Below are 22,161 nucleotides of genomic sequence, written 5' to 3'. Positions count from 1 at the left end.
ACTTACTTTAATCAGTATTGGTTAACTCTTAACACCACACCAATTCTTCAATCACAGTGACTTCATCTGATCAGCCTATCACGGGAAGCTACGACAGATAAAAGATAAAGATGTCTTTGTGACATTAATGTTCCGTTATGGTTTAAATAAGAAGTGTTCCCCAAGGACTTTCGTATTGAGGGCCTGATACCCTGATCCCCAAGCAGCAACGTGCAGAGTTGAGGCCTAGAGAAGTGAATGGGCCAGGTGTGGTGGTGCACACCTGTAATCCCACCATTCCGGAGGCAGAGGCAGGAGGATGGCAAGTTTGAAGGCCAACCTGAAGTACATAGAGACCCTGTCTCAAAAAAAAAAAAAGAAGTGAATGGATCATGATGCCACTAACTCCAATAATGGATTAATCCATTTCATGGGATGGAGCAGAATAAAGTATTATGGTTTGGATCAAAAATGTCTGCTAAAGGCCCATGTGTTCAAAGGTGGGGCTTCTGGAAGGCAAGAGGATTGTGGAGGTGCTCTTCCTCAAGAAAGCACTGTATACGAAGTTCCTCTGCAAGTCAGACTGCATGAGTTTGAACTGTAGTTCCAACACTTAGTAAAGGTGATTAACCTGTAAGACTAAGTTTTCCACATGAAAAAGGACAAGAATGAGTTGTTACAATGATTTAGAGATAATATACATTAAGCTAGACACTGTTAATCTCACTCTGGAAAGCTGCTTTCAGTAAGAGATGTTCCATCGCACTCTGGAACAAATTCAAACCTAGAGACTTTCCTGTCTCATTATTCCTGTCCCCTTAACTAAACTGCCATTGAAAGATATGAAGAGCAAACAGGAACCCTTCTGTGTTAGTGGCAATGTAAACTAGTTTACAGAAATCACCATGGAAATTCCTCAAAAACTTAAAACTAGAAATTCCATTTGATTCAGCTATTCCCCTTTGAAGTATCTTCCCAAAAGAGTTACCACAGGGACACATGCATAACCATATGTACAGCAGCACAATTCCTGATAGCTAAATCCTGGAAGCTGTCATCAACAAGTGCCCATCAACAGATGAATGGATAAATAAAATACGGCATTTACATGCAATGGAGTACTACTCTGTCATAAAAAACATATAAGAGATATCTGTAGGAAAATGAATGCAACTAAAGCGCTGTGCTAGCAAAGCAAACAGAAAAATAGTATCACCACATGCTATGTACCATTTTCAGTGCTAAGGACACAGAAAACAATGTGACCGGAAACATTTTCTGCCCTCTCTCCACCCTGGTACTGGGGATTAAACCCAGAGCCTTCACAATGGGGCTTGAACTTATGATCTTCCACCCTCAGGCTCCCAGACTGCTGGGATTATGAGGATGCACCCTCATGCCCTACTACCTTCTGTTTTGAACACATAATCTACTCCAAAAAATAAACATTATTTACGCTATAGTTTCAAGATCATCCCACACTGAACTAATTTCCCTAAGAACCACTAGATATTCCCAAAATGACAAAATAATTTTAAAATGTGGAAAGGGGGAAAAGGTAAGGCATACTAAGAATAATTCTTTTGAAGGAAAAGGGCAAAAATAATTTTAACCAAAACAAAACAAAACATGTGTTCATTCTTCTTAAGTATATACTATATATCTTTCAATTTCTCATTGTCTGGTCTTGGTATAGAACAAATAAAAGCGATTAACTAAATCAAAAAATCCAACAAGATTTTTCTCTTAACTGAATGAAACACACAAGAGAAGTACAGATTCTAAAGAATTACAAAAAGGCACATTCCCTAGTCTGTTAATCAGATTAGAAACTCAAATGAAATCTGAGAAGTGTATCAAACTGACCTAACATGGTTTTTCTTTTTCAACACTACTTTAAAATATCCATTTATATACCCTATTACCTTTTTCCTGGCATAAATAACCTAAAAGTTGCTCAAAATTTAACTACTCTAAAGATCATAAGTCCTTGGCCTATTTTTGCATAATACCTATGATAGATGCATATAATTTTATATTCCCTATTCAATAGTTACTCCTTGTAATGATTATAATTACACTGCATAAAATAAAAAAAGTTTCTTTACAGATATCCACACAATTTTGGATTTTTCCTTTTTATTGTTTTTGTGGTGCTGAGGATCAAACCCAGGCTTCACACATGCTAAGAACATGCTTTATAACTGGCTACATCTCCAGCAAGTCCTGTTTGGTGAACCAATGCCAGAAGATGACCATCTTGATCATAAGGTAGAGGCTTTCAGGCCTCTACTGATCCACCCAATTACTATTAAGCTCTTTAGTGATGCATACATACACTTAACCCTTCTGGTTCATAACAGCACAAATATTAAATTACTGGGCTGAGGCTGTAGCTCAGTGGTGCAGTGCTTGCCAACATGCATGGGCCCTAGGAGGCCCAGCATCCCCCCAGTATGGCTCCCCAAAACACACACACACAAAAACCCTATCAAATTGTTTCCAACAGGGTTAGAGGGTCTCAAACAAAATCACTAATCCTTTAGAAATTCTTAGTAAGCAGTGTGGAAATTTTTGTTTGGAGCCTCTGAAATACATGTAGACACACAATTATCATTAACCCTTTCAAAGCAAATGCTCTTGAAGGCAAAAACTATATTTTCCAAAACAACTATCCTGTAAAACAGAATTTCAGTAACATTGACTGAAAGGACATTCAATGATAGAAGGCTCAAAGCAAGCACATAACATTTGGTAACTAAAATGAGCAGTAAGAGTTTGGAAACAAACACAATGCAAAACTTTTAATAGGATGTCAACCATGTAAACCAGGTATAGTGATATGCCTATAGTGCTACTTTTAGGGAGGCTAAGGCAAGGGGATCACTTGAACTCAGGAATTGAAGACAAGCCTGGGGAACATAGGAGAACCTGTGGGAGGCTGGGGTTAGTCTATAGCTATACAATACAAATGGCAAATTTCTTAAACTAAATAATAACAATGAGGTTCATTTTTAGTATATGTGCTGCCGAAGCGAGCACAATAATGAGGTTCATTAATGAAGGCTCAACATGATTTTTTTCTAAAGAGGAAAAAAACTAAGTTGTACCTGCCAAGAACATTAAACTGTTTCATGAATGATATACTCTTACTTTAATGAACCAGCAAGACAAATAAGCTTTATAAGTAGAAAGGTGAAAAGTTACTTTATTTTTTAATTAGGAAGTGAAAAAGGTTGAGATTTTCTTCTAATTTCTGCTGTTATCAATTTGGAAGGGAAAAATGGACCAGTATATGAAATTTATTTCATATATCGGAGAATACTAAATAAGCAGTGTAAGGGGTTTACGGAAGAGCCCAGAATTTTAAGACTTTTAACAGGAATTCCCATTAAATTATGTAATTATATTCAAGAGGTAGTACATATTTAGACCTGGACATGATGATCTAGGAGGCTGACACAGGAGGACTGCCAAATTTGAGCTCAGCCTGGGCAACTAATTTAGGGACAGCCTGTTTCAAAATAAAAATATAAAAACCACTAATGATGTAGCTCAGTATGGAGGCTCTGGGTTCAATACTCAGCTCATTCCCCTCCCAAAGGTAGCATGAATTTAAATCAGTCATTAAATATAAGTATTCCATAGGTGCTTAGTTCAACAAGCATTCAATTAAAGGCATGCTTAGAAACACTAAAGACACATAAAAAGACCTTTACCAAAACAAAACTAGTATTTTAAAAGTAGTCCAACATTAAGATAGGAAGCAGAATCTCCAAAGTTAATAAGGTTTTTAAAAGAGGCATGCTCCCTTATTTATGTCCCTTAAAAGGAAAAGAAAGATCCCATTTATGATTCATAAGGAAACAGTTCTTAAGCTTTATAACTCTTAGCTGTTTTAAAACAGGACAATCAGTTGGGCGTGGTAGCACAAACCTGTAACCCAAGCACTTGAGAGGCTTAAGGAGGAGGATGGCCAGGAGTTCAAGGCCAGCCTAAACTACATAGTGAGTTCAAGGCCAGCCTGAATTACACAGTGAGATCCAGTCTCACAAACTAAATAAATAAGATAGGACAATTAAAATTGAAACAATATAGGCAAGGTAAAGATTCACGAAATAAAATTACAGTCAGAATCAAGGTGACTTGATAACATATACAATAGTACTTTAGGTAAATGAGATCATTCATAATATAGAGCTAAATTCCTAAATCAAAAAAATTAAAATAATCTTTTAGATTCCAAAGTGAAACAATAAAATGGCTTAAACTTTTTTTAAATTTCATGACCAAAGTGTTAAAAAAAAACCTAGCTGTAAATGTTTTATATTGTAACTTTTAAATGAGAAACAATTTACACCAGTCTTAAAAATATATTCAGTTAGGATGTAAAGTTCCATTTTGAGGAGAAGTTATAAGCTCTTACCAGCTAGTAAAACAAAAATGTAAATGTTAGTAAAGTTAATGTTTATTTGGGCTGTAATAATCAATTTATTAACAATATTTACAAGCCAGGTGTGGTAGTGAACACCTACAACAGCATTCAGGAGGCTGAAGCAGGAGGATCCCCACAAGTTTGAGGCCACCCTGAACTACATAATGAGTTCCAGGCCAACCTGAACTACATAGCCAGACCTTGTCTCATAAAAAACAAAATACAAAAAACAAACAACAACAAAATCATATTAAGAAAAAAGAAGGGGAGAACAAGGTATTAAATAGTAAAAAAGACAAAGTTTGCCAACAAATATAAATAAGATCTGTAAAAAACTGTGCTAAGAAAAAAAATGACACAAGTTAATATACTTAACATAATATTTGATGTATAATACACACTAAATTTTCTTTCATGAAATAAAAATAACAATTCCATAAAGTGTAACCCTCTCAGATCCTCTTTGGACTTGTTTGCAGGACACATTTTGACACTGTGCTGTGTAAAAAAACTAAGGTATTGTGATGATGGTAGGGCTTTTCATCTAGGAAAGATGACAGCATGAACCATAGAAACCTATTTCCCAGAGTCAACCACAGGATCTGAAGGTCCCCAGATGTGGAGAGCGAAAGGCTGAAATAACCTTCAGAGACCTCTGAGTCTCTTGAGAACATAATGAATCCTGGATATGCAGCTGGCACAAAAACAAGGATGGTTACTTGTAACGAGAGTGGTTAAATAGAAAGAGTTCGAATGTCTGTAATGCAAGGGAACGTTATTCCCGGAGTTGTAAAGATACATTTGACCTTTTCCCTGGAAAATAATTAGTCGCCCGAATTATGTGCTGAGGAGGGGTTGGGGGTTGTGGAAAAGGTATATAAAGGGCAATAAAGTGGGAGGAGGGGTCTCTCCTCCGCCTCTCTCCTTTTTCTTTTCCTCAGAGGTTGTGTTTTTCTTTCATCCTCTCCCCTCCTCTCAGGTACTGTTCGACTAGTGACGGCTGGCACCGTCACCCAGAACCTGCAGAGAACAGCCCTGAGGACTGAACTTGAAATAAGAGCTCCTGTCCTACTTTGCAAACAAGTCTGCCTCTTTCTGGTTTTGGGACAACAGAGAGAGAGTATTCTTTGAGACATCTTTATCAAAGTCAAATTTCATCTGTGGAAATTCCAGCTAATCAACAATTTCCTTCTGTAGTTCCTAGAGTAGTTTCACAGCTTCAAATAAACAATTCTATAAACAAAATTATTTTTAAGTTTTAAAAAGCTAATTAACACTTTGAACAAACTCCAACTGAATTTGCTAAGAAAGATGTCTCTAACTTAACTGAAGAGGAGCAAACAAAAATAGCTTTCAAAAAATATAAGGCTACAGATGTAAATAACCAGCTACATCCTTATTAAAGAAAGGAAACCTAAATTTTCAATTGTGTGCCTACAACTTAGGGACATATGATATGAAGCTTAGAATTTAATAGGGGAGGTAATGTGAATAAAAATGAAACATCAATAACTATATACAGTGAAGTGCTAAATGTCTAAATACTGAATATATGTACAATAGGACTCTGAGTAAACTGGAAAGATTACATAGGAACTGAAGAGTCTAGGAAGTTTTACAGAACAGATTTCTTACAATGGATAATTATATTTGGAGAAGTATAAAGAAGACAAAGCTGAAGAAAATGCCTAATTGAGTATTAGTATTATTATTATTACAGGGCGTCCTAAAGGAGAGGAGAGTTAGACTATCTTCAAAGCCTTAAAAGATATTTTTTAATGGCTTTTTGGAGACAGGGTATTGCTATCTATCTAGTCCAGGCTTGGTTTGAACTCACTATGGCTCCCAGACTGGCCTCAAATTCATGGTAATCCTCCTGCCTTAGCCTCCCAAGCGCTGTCGTATCAGGCATGCACAACCATGCCAAGCTTTAAGAGATTTTTAAACATGAGGCCAAAAAAACCTTGGGAGACACAAACATTCACATCACAGCATGTCATCTCTGTCCAAAACTGATGTCCTTCTCACACATAAGATACACCCATCCTTCCTAATGGCCCCAAATATCTTACTCATTCCAGCAACAAGTCAAAAGTCTAAAAGTCCAGTCTCATCTAAATTAGGTATCAGTGAGAATCAAAGGTGTATCCTGATGCAAGTTCCCCTCCAGTCATGAGCCTGTGAAATGCACAAGTAACACGGTTCCCTACATCACATACCAGATACTCACAATGAAAAGCAGTCATTATGTATCACACACATGAACCATTAAATACATACAATGGAGAGTCAGATAATTCCAAAAGAGAGAAACAGAAGAGACAACATGTCTCACCAAATCAAAACCCAACAGGACAAACATTAAATCTTAAGGCTCCAGGATAGTTTTCTCTGACTGTTGCCCTGCCTTCTTGATACACTGTGCTAGAGTCTGAGCTCCTCAAGGCTCTCGTCAGTCCCACTCCTTTGGCTTTGGTGAGCACAGCCCACAAAACAGCTTTCTCAAGCTGGAGTTGCTAGCTGCTGGCTCTTCTGGGGACTAGAGGGCAGCCCCACCCTCATGGTTCCACTACCCACTGCCCTAGAAGGGGCTCTCTGTGGTGGCCCACCACTGTGGCATTTCTGAATAGGCTCCAAAGCTCTCCAGGACATCCCCTAAACTCTAAATAGAGGTAGTGATCAACAGCTACCCAGCCACCCCTGACACACACTGTCCTGGAGCAGACAATACTAGACTTCACAAGCAGTGCTTCCAGAAGGGTGGCCACTGTGTCCTGCCCCACACAAGGGTCCATAGAAAGCACAGCTGGGGTGGCCAAAGAGTGCTACACTGTAAAGTGGAAAGCAAAACCTTGAAACCATCGTCTCCAAGTCCCAGGTATTCAGCCTCTGTCATGGACAGGGCAGTCTGAAGATCTGACAATCCTTCAGGGTTATTGTCTTAATGAACAGCACTGGGCTTCCATTGACCCACACTAATCTCCTTAACCAAAGTTCACCTGGCCACTCCCTGGGCACTGTCTCCTGAGCACAGTCACTGTTTACAACATGCACAAGCTGATAATTTTCCAAACCTTTCTTTTTTAAATTCTGTCTTATAGTTTCTCATATCTCGTTTTACAATAAGCAATCAAGAAAAGCCATGTGCATGCTCAATGCTTTGCTTAGATATTTCTTCTGCAAACTACCATGTCCATTGATCATAAATCTAGCCTTTTGCAAAGCACAAGGTCACAAACACAATTCAGCCAAGTTTTCGGTCATGTCACAAGTATTGACTTTTTCTAATTTCTAACAACACATTCCTCATTTCCATCTGAGCTTTCAGAATGGCCTTTATGGTCAGTATTTCTACCAACATTCTGTTCCCTACAATTCAGGTCATCTAGAAAACAGGCCTCCTCTAGGTACATTATTTTCTGCCTTCACCAATTCAGGCTGTTAAAACAAAATACACTCAGCAATTTATAAACGACAGAGATTTATTGCTCACAGCTCTAGGGGGCAGAAGTCCAAAATCAAGGTGGCAGCAGATTCAGTGTCACTGGGGTCAAAGGGTTCTCTCAAGCCTCTTTTACAAGGGCACTATTCCCATCACCTCAAAAAGGCCCTACTTCTTAATGGCCTTCATTTCTTTTTATTCTTGACACTTACCATAATACCACCAAAAGAACAGGTAATTTCAGAAGAAACTAGTGGATGTAGGACTGTAGGCGATTAAACTGACTTGGAAGGTACATAAACTTTGTGATGATAGTAATGTCCTGTTATCTTCACAGGAGTATCAGTTACACAGATGCATGAATTTATCCAAACTAAAGGAATGGTATACATAAGATTTGTGCATTTTATTATGCATAAATTTTACCTAAAAAACAAATAGTTAATAGTTAATGTTAGGCATGCGCAAATGTGTAGGTATAAAGTATACTTACTTTGAAACACAAAAACCTAAGATTGATGAATGGACAAAGGGATAAATAAATAATAAAGCAAATATGCAAAACCATGAATCACAGAATTTAGATAGTGGATATTGAGGTGTTCAATGTACAAATATTTTTTGCAATGATTAAAATTTTTCACTAGAAAATGTTAAAAGAAAGCAAAGACCAGAAATGACGGCTGTGAGAGGCTCATATATTTCCCAAGTTCATAACTGATTCACTTCAAAGAAAAAGAAGGTTCATACATGCCTGAGAGCAGAAAGAGAACAGATACTTGTCACTCTTCTACCTCTAATTTTAGATGGCTCACACAGCCATGTCCTGGCCTTAAGCACTTATTCTTGCCTCGAAGCAAGTGCTAGCTCACAAAGTTCCATTTATTCCAAGACAATCCAAATCTTGTCCAGTGCCCTTTGTCTGTGTTGGGCCACAATAATCTACTCTCCATTCTTTTTACTTGTGTTGCTGATGTCTTCTTAAACTTTAGATGAAATATGTGGCATACCATAGATCAGTGGTAGCAAATCAAAAGCTGTTAACGTATGAGTATTTTTTCTAAAACCTCAGTATTAAAATTTAATTACAGACAAAACGAGGCTTCCAGGTCTCCATACCACACCTGCCAGCACACAGGAGGTGAGCCACGAGGGCACCAGCAGGATCCCCTGTCCCCATCAAAATGAGAAGACACGTGAACAAGTCTCAAAATCAGACATCCAAATCACCGACAGCAACCCCAAAGGGAAATGAGATGGAACAATCTGATACTCAACCACCTGGACTCCCCAAACTGGCAACAAAAGAGGATCTGGAAAAAGTGAAATCAGTAATAATTTCTCAGGTAACAGCAGAGATTGGGCTCATAGTGCAAGACATGATTAATAAATCTAGAGAGGAGCTGAGGAACATGATGGAATCCCATCATAGGAAACAAATGGAATCCATAAAACAGATGCAAACAGATTTCCAGAAGATTAAAAACTCCACTGAGACTCTATGCAGCAGAATGAGCCAATGTGAAGACAGAATTTCAGATATAGAAGGTAAGATTGCAATTAGTGACCAGGAAAAGAAAAATTGTTTTAAAATTGTAAGGGACCACGAGAAAGCAATCCAGCAGCTGCTAGATGATGCAAAGAAGAATAACATAAGACTGATTGGAGTCAATGAAGAAACAGGAAAGAGTGCAGATGACATTAAAAAAAAAAACTGTTCACAGAAATGACAGCAGAAAACTTTTCAAGCAGGGGGAAAGAACTTGACATACAGATAAGTGAGGCACATAGGACTCCAACTAGCCTTGATCAAAAAAATCTACACACAGGCATATAATTGTCAAGATTCCAGAAACCCAACAGAAGAACAAAGTTCTACAAGCAGTTAGAGAAAAGAAACAAATCACATACAAAGGAAAGCCCATCACAATCACAGCAGACTTCTCAATGCAAACCCTTGAGGCACGAAGAGCTTGGAGTGATGTATTCCAAGCCCTAAAAGAAAACAGCCTCCAACCCAGGTTGATGTACCCTGCAAAACTATCTTTCAAAATTGATGGAGAAATAAGACACTTTCATGGCAAAGAGGACCTTAGGAACTTCATGAATATCAAACCAGCACTCCACAAAATTTTAGACAATATCCTAGGAAAAGACAACGAGGGTCATAACCCCAAGAAGCCCAGCAGAATGAATCCATTGGGTGCAACAAGAAATTAAACGCAAAGGGGGAGAATCCAACAAAACAGAAAGAGTCATGACAATGATACGTCAATACGAATCAGTTATAACCATCAATGTTAATGGTCTCAATTCACCAATCAAAACAAATAGATTGGCAGAATGGGTCAAGAAGCAAGATCGAACAATATGCTACATACAAGAAACACATTTAATTTAAAAAGCAACTCATAGTCTGAAAGTTAAAGGGTGGAAAACAATTATGTGACAGGAACCCCTCCAAAAAAAGGAGGAGTAGCTATCCTCTTTGCAGATCAAGTGGATTTCAAATGAAATTTGAAACACTCTGGTCCCAAGAATTTCAGACAAGAGATACTCAACTTGTATGTACAAATCTATTGTGAACATGTGTTTTCATTCCTCTCAAGTAAAAACTTAAGAACATGACTGTTGGTTCTTAACAGCAATACAAGAAATTTCTATATTGTTTTCCAAAATGTTTTTATCATTTTACATTCACATTAGCAGTATTAGAAAGTTTCAACTGCTTCACACCTAAGCTGACATTGGTTCTTTTACAACTTTTAACTTCATCTCCCTAATGAGTGTATAATTCAGTCTTGTCACTGTACTGATTAGTATTTTTCTGATTCTAGTGTTGCAAAGCTTTCCTTGTGCTGTACTGGCTATTTATCATCTTCTTGTGTCAACTTTTTAATTGGGTTGTCTATTAATGAGCTGTAAGAGTTCTTTATATATTCTGGTCATAGGTTATATGTATTATAAATATGGTCTGTTTAAGGACTACTTTTCATTTTCTTAACGATGTCACTTAAAGTTCTAAATTTTGATGAAATCTCATTTATCAATGTTTTTCATTTATACAACACATTTTTATATCCTAGGAAATTCTTGCCTAATCTAAATTCATGAACATTTTTCCCTATAATTTCTTAAAGTTGTATAGTTTTAGTCTTTCATATTTAGGTTCATAGATCATTTCAAGTTATTTTTATGTATGGAAATAAAGGGGTGAGGTTAATTTTTTATATACGGATACCAGGTGTTCTAGTGCCATTTGCTGAAAACACTATCTTTTCCTCTGACCTTGAATTGAGTTTATATTCTATAAAATGTTAATGTTAAATAATCTTTCAAACCTCCGTGGACCATATATGTGTGGTTCTATTTCTAGATTCTGTTTTATTCCAATGATCTATATGTCTTTCCTTACACCAACACTGCCTTGATTACTGTAGCTTTAGAGGAAGTCTTAAAATTAGGCACTAAATGTCTTCCAACACTGTTTTTTTTTTCTTTTTCTTTTTACTTTTCTAGGTCCTTTCTGTACTCCTACATAAGTTTTAAATTTGAATATCCAATTCTTCATTTATAGCAAGTATACACAGACCTGAATTTTTATATATACCTTGTGTTTTCGAATCCTGCTAAATTCAAATACAAGTTCTATGGGCTCCTAGAGATTTCTTAGTATTTTCTCTGTAGATGATCTACATCTACATATAAAGATTTTACTTCTACCTTGCCAATCCTATCCTAATTATGTCCTTTTACTGCCAGATTATTTTGGTTTGGGCCTATGTTTCAAAGTTTAACAGACAGATGAAGAGTAGGCATATCTGCCCTTGTTCCCCACCTTAGGAAGAAAGCATTGTATCTTCTCCATTCATATAAGGTGTTTTTGCTGGAAGTATGGAGTACACGCCTTTGATCTGTTGAGAGGGTTCTGTTCCACTTCTAGTCTCCTGATAACTTTTACCATGAACAGCTGTAGAATTTACTCCAATACTTTTTCTCCAACTAGTGACAGGATCATATGGCTTTTTCCTTTCCTCTGTTAAAATGATGACTTTTGGGGGTGGATCTTCCAATGCTGAACCAACACTGCGATCCCTATAACAAAACCACTGTCTACATACTGCCAGATGTGACTTCTGATAGTTTGTTTTGTTAAACAAATTTCTATCTATGTTCATACTTTTTTCTTCTATTATCTTTATCCAGTTTTAGGATTAGCACAATGTTGAGTTCCTAAAATGAGGGGAGAAGTATTCCTTCTTTTTTCTGCTTTAAATGTTTGATATAATTTATCAGTTAACATGTATATGAGCCTGCTGTTGTCATATAGGTAGGTTTTCAAGCTAGGACTATACTGTATTTAATAGGTGCTATTCAAATTTTATATTTCCTCCAGAGTTAGTTTCATTAATTTGTGTTCCACAGTACTTCTTAGAAGTTGTCAAATTTATTTCAAAACATTTTTGTAATATGCTTTCTATATCTTTTTAAATTCTGTAAAATCAGTGGTAACGTCTCCTAGGTCTTAATATTGTAATTTAAAAAATGTATAACTGATATTGTGTAATAGGTAAAGATCTAAAGAAGCAGGGGAATTGGGAGGGGCAGGGGAAGGGAAAAAAGGAAAAGGAAAAAATGGAAACAAGGTCTTTGCAAATAGGGAAGGGTGGAGGGGGTGAAGGGAGGGCAAGGGAAGGGGAAAAAAAATAAGAACCAAGAGACTCATGTAATGGTACAAGATCCCAATGATGAATGTAACTGCATTGTATATCTAAAATGTACCAATAAAGTTAATGGGGAAAAAAAATACCAAAAGCATAAATTATATGAGAGAAAAAAATTAGTAAAGAACTAAGAGAAATTCAGGGCTAAGCATGGTGGCACACATCTGTAATCCCAGCACTCAGGAGGCCGAGGCAGGAGGATCACTGTAAGTTTGAGGCCACCCTGTACTACATAGTGAGTTCAAGGCCAGCCTTGAACTACATAGTGAGACCCTGTCTTGGAAGAAAAAAAAAAAAAAGAAAAAAAAAAGAATTGACAGGAATTCAATTTCTAAGTGATTTAAATGCATTTGGAACTAATCTGCTCTCTTCTATTATTGTTGCTTGCAGAGGTCAGCAGATTACACACTTGCTGAATTTTGCCTTTGTCACACACAACCTCACATGGCAGGCATTCATTGTACCACGGGAGCTTTCTCCAAGTGTCTGGTTCTAAACAGCTGCAAATTTTTTAAGGTCAATGATGTCTCAAGTATGTTCTCCCATCAACAAATACTAAAACAAGATTAACTCAGAATATCACACCTGTAGAAATTGAACTGGTTGAATATATATTAGAAAATAAAGTAGAAAATGTTTAAAAGAATTTGTACTCTAAGTATGTTAATAAAGCTAACCTAATTCTTAAAGAATTTGACATACAGCACTCTCATTCTTCATAATATTTGCTTTTATTTATCAAAAAGATGCCATGTTACTAATGACTGGCTGATTTAATCTTTTAAACACTGTTAAATGAATAAAATGACACCTCTTAAAATAATAAGCCCAATCTCAAATAATTTTCACAAAACCATGTAAGAATTAAAAGCTGCCTCCTAAACCCAAAACTGTAAAGCATGGGTGAAAAACATCCTGGCAAAAGTAGAAACTGACTATAAAATGTTTTGTTAAGAATTAAGGCTTATTATACACATAAGCAGGACATTTCTATACTCGTCATTGTTTCTCAGTCCCTTCAGAATATACTGACATTTTTTTCTCCACCTGACTAAGAAAAAAATAAATGATCACAAACTATAGATTTTCAACTCACATTCAGGTTGGCTTCTATCCCTTCCCTTATCTACATAGAGCCAAAAAAATAAAAAATACAAAGAAACATAGAGCCACACAGCCTGCCTGCCACAGAAGGCTACCACCTGGTAAAGGTGAACAGGTGTCCTTTTTTTGTGAGTCTCCTTCAACTTCATTAGGTAACACCTGTCAACATCGTTTCATCTTAAACATGAGGTTAATACTCCTCCCTTATTCTGCAATTTCACTTTAAGTACTTATCAGTCTTCTATGCTCCGAAGACTCAATTTTTTGGGGGGGGGGGAGGTATGGTTTGAGACAGAGTCTCACTGTGCAGTTTGGGCTGGCCTTGAGTTCACTATGTAGCCTAGGCTGGCCTCAAACTCACTGCTATCCTCTTGCCTCCGCCTCCCAAGTGCTGGGATTACAGACATTGATCACCACGATGGGCTTCAAAGGCTCAAATTTCATCTTTAGAGCTTTCACTCAATATTGTCAGCATACAATTCCTAATTTCTTAAAAGGAAAAAAAACCCAGACTAAACAACTTTCAGTAATACACACAATACTGTGGAATTCCCAAGATTTATGAGAAAGTCTTGTCTTGAGAACTTCCAATAAAATCCAGTACTAAGAGGCTTACACAACTCAGCGCATGAAAGGTCCTGGGTTCAATCCCAGGCACACCCTCCTCAAATCCACAGTATTCAATGGGGTAATGTTTGTTTTAACCTCCTGAATTAATGACATAGTGTAACTTCCATCTGATAATATTTTGTTAAAAGGCTTTGAAGAGCAAACAGAAAGCAGTAAGTGCTGGGGAAAAAAAGGCCAAAAAAATTTATTCCAAGGCTCGGTTAATGAGGAAGGGTTGAGGACTCCTACCCAAGCTTCTGGCTGCAGACACTAGCTGTAATTACGCTTCAGTTTTAAGCCAGCCAGCCACCTTTTGAACTAGAATCTTTTCACATGATTCTAAAAAGAGAAATGATTAAAATATCAATATGCTGGAATATCGTGCTCACTTCAGCAGCACATACACTAAAATATACTAAAATATCGAGATCAATACAGCAAGTGACTAGATTCTGTTCGTTTTATCTCTTTTGGAACGTTTGCAAGAAAAACAATACAGAAAAATCACTTGTTTAAAGCAAATTTTGCAATTTCGCATTCAAAATCACTACTGACAAAATTTTAGTTACCTGTCCAGACATGCAGTCCTGGAATATGTTGTTATATTGTTACCGCCTAGAGATAGTAAGCAAGAAGGTTGTTGCTGAGCTATAACCTTAGAAAACCTTCAATTATCCATGGGAGTATGGGGGGGGGTTGTTTAAAAGAGCTGGAATAATTCAAACTCATTCTTTTTTACGATCCAAAAAGTTAATTTAAGATGCGATCTCCATCTTTCTGGTAATTCCCTAACAAAAATGCTAACAAGCCTATATCGGGCCCCAAAAGTTGGCAAACTAGCACTCAAGTGGTTTTGTTTTTTCAGTAATTCCAGCCACAAACCAGCAAACTAGGAGAACGCCCAGACATCTCACCTGACTTAACCTTCCTAAATCAAGTGTCTTCCTAATGCTCGTTTGAAGCCTAGGAAGCACCTGACAACTGCTATAGGAAAACTGAATAGCTGACAGCGAACACCTCCCGCGCCGCCTGCAGCTAGGCCCCGAGGGCCCCGCAGCCCAGCCCAGGCCCCGTGCAAGGAGCGGGCTGTCGTGACGTCACGGCAGCGCCAGGAGCTCTGACGTCACGGCGCGCGGGCTCGGCCATGACCTCACGCCGGCCCGCAAGCCAGGGCGAGCCCGAACCTCTGCCCCCGGGGCCCTTGGGTGAGGGCCCCGCGCCCGCTCACGTCCGCGGGGTGGCGGGGCACGGAGGCCCGACGGCGCGCCCCACCCATCCGTCCCGCCCGGTCGCCCTCTGCCCGCGGCCCGCTGGGCGTCGGTGAAGGGACGCCGCGGTGGCCCCGGGATCGCCCCGCGCGGTCTGACTCACCTGCGCTCCGACCCTAGCCTGGACCTGGCCCGGGGCTGCTCCTGCCCGACGCAGCGGCAGCAAGCCTGTCTCGCTCCCCGCAGCCGCGGCGGAGGGAGCACCCAGCACGGTGCGGTGAGGCCAGCGTTCGCCCCGAAACCCATTTGTTTGGCTCAAACGGAGTGACGTCACGCGCCGGCCGCATCGAAGGTTGGCCGGGGGCGGGGCCACGGGCGGGGCGGGCGGCAGCGCCACCTGGCGGGCGCGGCGGGGAGGGCGGGGCTTCGGACGGGGGCGGGGCCGGGGGGGCCGGGGGGGCCGGGGGGGTGGCCGCGGGCTCTGCGCGCTTGGCTGGGGAGTTAGGGCTCGTGGGTGGACACGTGGTGTGGTTGGAACATAGATTATTACAGGGAACCACACATCGCCCTATTATCTTTGCCACTTGTGGAAGGAACTCCGAAGTCTTCTTTCCTAACTGCGCGGACCTGGCTGCCTCCAGGTCCTCAATGGGTCCAAAACGTTTGCCCTTCGCAGTCGTTCTGACTAGGGAAGAGCCAGAAGTCAGGTGCCAGATGAGCGAGCAAGGTGGCCAGGATCCGCCGGTATATTTTCACGAGGGATGCCTTTCCGGCGTGGCCTCGGCAGCAGCACTAACCGCGGTTTTGATCACACCATGTAAAGGACGCTCATGGCAGAGAACTTGCAGAGCTGCTTCAGAGAGTGGCAAGAACGGTAGGGAAAGTGTGTTCGAAGCGAGAGAATGTATTTTGAGAAAGACTGATGACAATGTCTTTGTTTTTTTAAAATACGTGTTTGCAGTATGTAATGTTCGCATTCCTTGTGGAGCTCTTTCATGTACATAACACATTTTAATGCCTTTTTTCGTCCCCTTTCCCCCTTTTAGCTCCTCTCCCCATTTCCTCATCTCCTTCCTATTTGAGAAAGATCTATCTCCGTATCTCCTGTGATCTTTTGCTTTTTATTTGTAATTTGAGTTTCTATGTCTTTTACTGTAATTTACAAAAATTTACATATCACTGTATATCTGGTTCACCCCTCCTGTTAGAAGGTTTGGGTCCTTATCTTGGCTCTGCTTCTAGATTGGAAAACTGAAGCCTCAATCCTAATTTTGTAAAGTGAAGGGGTTGGGAGAATTCCTTTTGTCATTCTTTCCTATGCAAATGGCTGCAGGGATACCTATCAGTGAATAAACTTTGATGCTGATGGTCACAAAATGTTAGTCTGTAAAAGCTTAAGGGCTTTTAATGATGAATTTAGAATAAGCTTTTAATGACTTTATATCAGAGAGCCAAAGAACCTCTTCATCCTCAGCCTTTAAAATTACCCAGGGTTTAAAAAAATAAAAAATAAAATTACCCAGGCTGAGCCAGGCGTGGTGGCACAGATCTGTAATCCCAGCACTCAGGAGGCTGAGGCAGGAGGATCACAGTGAGTTTGAGGCCAGCCTGGATTACATAGTGAGTTCAAGGCCAGGCTGAACTACACAGTGAGAACCTGTCTCAACCCCCCCCCCAAAAACCTAAAAATAAAAAACTTGTCATTGTAAAAGCAATTTAAACCGTATTGGATAATAAAATGTCCATGTGAGGACAATAAATCCTTTACCATAACATAGCCACACTTTCCACTTACTGTATTTTTTCTAGAAACTTTTCCCCTTGCATATTTTATGATGTTGTAGTCATAGTGTAGTCATAATTTTTATCTTGCTTCTACATTTTTATATGCATTTTGTTTTGTATTTCTGCATAAGTTTCATAATTACTTTAACAGTTGCAAAACTTTACCTGAAGTGGAGGGAGGTATGAAATTTACTGAACTAGTTTCCTATTCATGACTGTAACTTACTTCCTTCTCTTCTTTTCATCCTAAAGAAATCAGAGGGCTGGGGTTGAGCTCAGCGGTAGTGTGTACTTAACATGTATAAAACCCTGGGTTCAGTCCTTGGCACAGGTGGAAGGAAGGAAAGAAAGAGGAGGGCTGGAGGGAAGAAGGGCACTCAGGCTGATGTCAGGTCTAGGCCATCCTATTGAAATCCTGCTTGATCCTATCTTTGTAAATAGGGAGGAATGGAGGGGTTGAAGGGAGGGCCGGGCAAGGGTGAAAAATAAGAACCAAGAGAGACTATGTAAAGGTGCAAATTTCCAATGATGAATGTCATTATATTGTACACCTAAAATGTACCAATGATTAGAATGAATAATCAATAATGCAAAATAGGAAGAAAAGGTTCAAAGGGGTAGGGGTAGTGGGAGGGGCAGGGGAAAGGAAAGAAGGGAAAGGAAAAATGCTGAGAAATGGAAAAAATGGAAATCAAGTCTTTGTAAATAGGGAAGGGTGGAGAGGGTGAAGGGAGGGCTAGGAATGGGGGAAAAATAAGAACCAAGATGCCTTATGTAAAGGTACAATTCCCAATGAGAAATGTAATTGTGTTGTATACCTACAATGTACCAATAAAAGAATTTAACAAACAAAAAAAAAGAAATCCTGCTTGAGTTCTCCTGAGAAGTCCACATACAAAGCTTTGAGAACTGTTCTATGCATGTGAAGGGGATCTTGTAATTAACAAGTTATGTCTGCTTTCCCAGCCAGCTTTGCCACAACCTACTTTCCTATCTCAATGAGACCCTCAGAAAAGTTATATAAATTAATGTGGCTTTTTTGAGATGAATCAGTCTGACTCAAAAGAAGAGGATAGTTTAGAAGAAAGGTCGTAAGCCAGTTGTGGTGACAGGTGGCTATAACCCCAGCATTCTGGGAGGCAGAGACAGGAAGATCACAAGTTCAAGGGCAACCAGGACAATTGAGCAACTTAGTGAGAACTTGTCTAAAAATAAAATAAATATTTTTAAAAAGAGCTCAGTTCAAAGGTTCTGGGTTCAATCCCCACGACTGAAAAAGAAAAAGTGCTCATAATATAGTACAAAAGTCTAAATATGTATATACCATTTAACTTTAGTTATTGTATAAATAATGAGAACTTTGTTGTCTCAAGCCAGCAAACATTGTATTAAATTAACACCCAGTATGATTTGTTTATTGTAGACATAATTTCATCATTGCTCTCTACTAGGGACCATTGAAACATTACTGGAACCTCTGCAGTAGGCTCCAGTCTCCTGCCCAGTGTATGTTGCAGGCCTGAGAAAACAACTAAAAGACAGAACTAAGAGACAGAAAGTGGGGCTCCAGCATGACCAGTGGCCGTACCACCGACAAAGGCACTCCCTCCAAGCTGCTTATTTTTATTAGTAATCAATTGGGGTAAAGGCAAGGTGCATACAAGGGTCGTACTACATGCGAGGATGCACAGTCGTGTGTTTTTTTTCTATGGAAATTAATCAAGCCTTGTAAAGGACAAGATAAAACATTCTAGAATTAGGAACAGAATAGACAAAATATATGGTTATGATTAGAACATTGTCTTTCTAAGTAAGAAGGTTTTAGTTGTGGGAAAGGAATTTGGGTGTGAGTTACTCTAACCTTTGCATGTAGGCTTCAGCCATACTCACTTCTATCAACAACCCAATTGTGGAGTTAACTTTTCACAATCTGTACTGCTTATAACCTGCTTTAGGCATAATCAGTACTGTAGTCCCTTGCAGCTCTCTGCTCAGGAAAAAAGAAACTTAAGAACCTGCCACTTACTGCTTAGTAAGCTTTCTCCTGCCTCTAAAGGAAAAATACCAGCTTCATCTCATCTTTTCTCCCTAGCCCGTACTTCATTCTTACCAAGCTCACTTCCTCCACTTCCAGAGAAATGAAACCATAGAGTGGATGGCAGACTCCATTAGACTGCGTTTAGGCACATTGTTCACTGCAGAATTTAGACTACTGGGTATGATAATGCCATTCCCTGCCTACTGGATTGTGTTGTTATGAAGATCAAATGAGAAAAGAGAAGCAAATGTTTTTTCAAAATTTAAACATTACAGTGCTTAGGCATGCACTTAACTATCCCTCTGCTGTAACCATTGGAACATGTTTGAAGCATTAAGTGTATGCCTGCTTTTCTGCATGCATGAAGCACAGCAATAGCAGGGAAGGCTCAGAAGGGGTTAACCAGTCATGAGAATATACATAGATATCATAGTAAACAGGTCAACCAAAGAAAAATATTACAGCAACAAACTGTCAACAGATATGGTCATATCTCATAATTGAGATGTGGGATTGTGAAGGACATAAAGTTGAGTAAGTATTGAAATCAGAAAAATCGTAAAATCATAGTTTTTACCCTTATCTTTTTGGATTTTGTGCCCCTACAAAATTCTAGTGAAAGCTAAAAACCAAGACTCTCCTTCCTCACAAAGAAGCACATTCTGATATGGCCACAGACAATATAAAAATAATTTTAATTTCTTTAAAAGGTCTCTGAACTCTACTTGCTTTATGGTCAACTACATACTCAAAAAATATGTATCCTGATGATGAGCAGACTACTCCAGTGAAGTGTTATGCCAGCCCCATGATGTTGTCCTCAGAAAATCTCATTATTGCTAGTGTCTTTTAACCTTTCAGCCACATTAGATGGCTTTTATATCACCAACACAATAGACCATGGAATTTTCAATATGGATCTCACTTTAGGGGGAAGGTCGGGGTGTGTGTGTGTGTGTGTGTGTGTGTGTGAGTGTGTGTTGCTGGGGATTGAATTCACACTGAGATACATCCCTATCCCATTTCCCTTTTTTTTAACTTTTTGAGACAGTGTCTCAGTCTCTTAAGTTGCCCAGGCTGGGCTCAAACCCTCCTGCCTCAGCCTCCAAGAGTTCTAGGATTATAGGCATGTACAACCATACTTGGCTTGATAACACAGGAAGTACATAATTCCCTGCTACAGAGTTCAAAGCTAGGTTTAAACCAAAATCTTCTCATTCTTATCATCCTACTTAACACTTGGCCAGATTCTGGTAACAAGTCTCCTTAATGTTTGACTTTTACTAGAATTTTGGCATAAGCAACAATTTTCATTCTTGGTGTTCCTATGATTTTGGGGTGGGTGGGTGGGTACTGGGGATCAAACTTGGGACCTTGCACTTGCAAGGGAGGCAGCGGCACCACTGAGCTAAATCTCTGGCCTGATGTTCCTCTAATTTTAAAATATTTAACAGCTCAAGCCCAACATAGCAGAAATTAATGGGAGAATTCAGTCAGCCCCTCTATTCAGGCTCTCTTCCATCCTAATGGTATAGGAGAGATATAACTAAATGTCAGACATGTTGAGTTCTTGTTCCCTGAAATTGAAGAATGAATTCCAAGGAACAATAGAGGTTAAGTACACCCAAGAGGGGAGCATGAGTGCTCAAAGGAATGTGACACGCACAGTTGGAAACTGGGGAACTTTTATGTGTTTGGGGGTGGAAACCTGTGGAATTTGAGAATGTATAGTCTTAGTCCTAGTGGGTGAGAGGATGGTCCCAGCACAGTGAGATAATGGTCTGTTTCTATGGGAAATCCCATTACAGTATAATCTCAAACTTCCATTCATCCCTTAGGGAAGTGTGTAAATCTGGCTATGGTGACTTGAATTTCAAGGTCTTGCCTTCAGATGTGACTCCAGCAACAGGTTTTTTTAAAAATTAATTTTATTGGTACATTTTAGGTATACAATATAATGACATTCATCATTGGAAATTTGCACCTTTACGTAATCTCTCTTGGTTCTTATTTTCCCCCCTTCCCCTGCCCTCCCTTCAACCCCTTCACCCCTTCCTATTTACAAAGGCTTTGTTTCCATTGTTTCATTTTCTCATATTAATTCCATTCCATTCCTTCCTTTCCCCTACCCCTCTTCCCCTTCCCCTTTGGACCTTTTTTTCCTATTTCACATTATCTATTATTCCTTTAGATCCTTATTTACACTTTCAGTTTTTCACACCAGAGAAACTATTCGTTATTTACAGCCACAGTTTTGATGTGTTCTGTCTTCTGCACTGACTCCCTTGCAGGCCAATCCCTGTCTGACTGCCTACTAATTTCTATCTAAATTAGCTGCATATAATACTAAGGCCTTTAGGCCATCTCATTCCTCAGCCCTGAACTTTCCTTTTCCCTCTTTGCACCTGGTGTTTCAGTCACTTTTCTTGCTGGAACAAAATACTTGACACAACTTAAAGGAGAAGAGTTTATTTTGGCTCACAGTTTGTAGAAGTTTCAGTGTCTCTCTCGATTGGGAAGAGATTATTGTTGGTAAATAAAATTGTATATAGGAAAGTATGCAATGTATTTCAACAGAAGACAAACGTATCTTTTTAAGGCTAAGAAAAGCCTTTTCCAGCAATACTTCAACAGACTTCCCATTGCATATTATTGGATAGTGTTGCACCACGCGCCCATGCTAGAGCCAGTCGCTGACAGGGAGACTGGACCATGCTGGTTGCCTGAGAGCAAGTTTTCCAGCCTTGGCATCATTGCCATTTGGGGTGAGATAATTCTTTGTTGTGGGGCCAAACTCTGCACTAAAGAATGTGGAACAGCACCTGGGGGCCTTTCTC

The 22,161-nt window shown here is 39.3% G+C and overlaps 1 protein-coding gene and 1 long non-coding RNA gene across 6 annotated transcripts in view; one reads left to right on the top strand and one right to left on the bottom strand.

Moving 5' to 3' along the window:
- Positions 1-15,822, bottom strand: part of Fbxo34 (F-box protein 34) — a 90,084-nt gene extending 74,262 nt beyond the window's left edge. For 3 of the 4 annotated variants that reach the window (XM_087203998.1, XM_087203999.1, XM_013067938.3), the window contains exons 1-2: positions 15,665-15,822; positions 7-88 (exon numbers count right to left, since the gene is read on the bottom strand). The gene's annotated coding sequence lies outside the window, so the exon portion shown is untranslated. The remainder of the gene's footprint in view (positions 1-6; positions 89-15,664) is intronic. The other variant, XM_013067937.3, reaches the window with a different exon arrangement.
- The window catches only part of LOC110347002 (uncharacterized), a 43,128-nt gene continuing 36,693 nt past the window's right edge, over positions 15,727-22,161 (top strand). Inside the window, exons 1-2 of one of the 2 annotated variants that reach the window (XR_002391314.2) lie at positions 15,727-15,853; positions 16,178-16,375. This is a non-coding gene — a long non-coding RNA (uncharacterized LOC110347002). Of the gene's footprint in view, positions 15,854-16,007; positions 16,376-22,161 lie in introns of those variants that run through there. The other variant, XR_002391313.2, reaches the window with a different exon arrangement.

This window comes from Heterocephalus glaber, unplaced genomic scaffold, assembly GCF_053883595.1.
Source record: "Heterocephalus glaber isolate CG9 unplaced genomic scaffold, H.glaber_assembly_v1.0 deba00001826, whole genome shotgun sequence".
Lineage (NCBI taxonomy): Eukaryota > Metazoa > Chordata > Mammalia > Rodentia > Bathyergidae > Heterocephalus > Heterocephalus glaber.
Note: the sequence above shows the minus strand (reverse complement) of the source record. Positions and strands in the feature narration are given on the sequence as shown.